Consider the following 458-nt stretch of genomic DNA (forward strand, 5'->3'; position numbering starts at 1 on the left):
CGATTGACTTGAAATTTTAACAGAGTGTTCTAGACATGCTTTATTGTAGAATAATCTAGGATATTCTTGATTGCATGAAAACTGTAATTTTAGCAACAAAAAAACGACCATTTTTTTAAGGAAACATCGACAAATTTCTTAAAAACTCCGCCATTTTGTCAGATTGTAACATTTCTCGGATATCTTAGATGATACAACAGAGAATACCTTCTAGTTTGAGAGCGTCTTTGTCTTTTTCCATTTCACGCAGCGAACTGTATAATGTCAGCAGTTGAGGTACTTTTTTCTTGGGCATCTCGGGAGATAGCGCATAACTTGGTTGCCTTTAGCTATTGTTGTACGAAAGAATTATTTTACGCAGTTTATTTATAGGAAAATACATCCATAAAGTTAAAAAAAATTCCCAAAAATGACCTAAATTGGCGGTCACATTGGTAAGGCCTATTAAAGGTAACACC

The sequence above is a fragment of the Ceratina calcarata genome, unplaced genomic scaffold, assembly GCF_001652005.2.
Source record: "Ceratina calcarata isolate Rehan_Ccalc_2016 unplaced genomic scaffold, ASM165200v1 scaffold61, whole genome shotgun sequence".
NCBI lineage: Eukaryota > Metazoa > Arthropoda > Insecta > Hymenoptera > Apidae > Ceratina > Ceratina calcarata.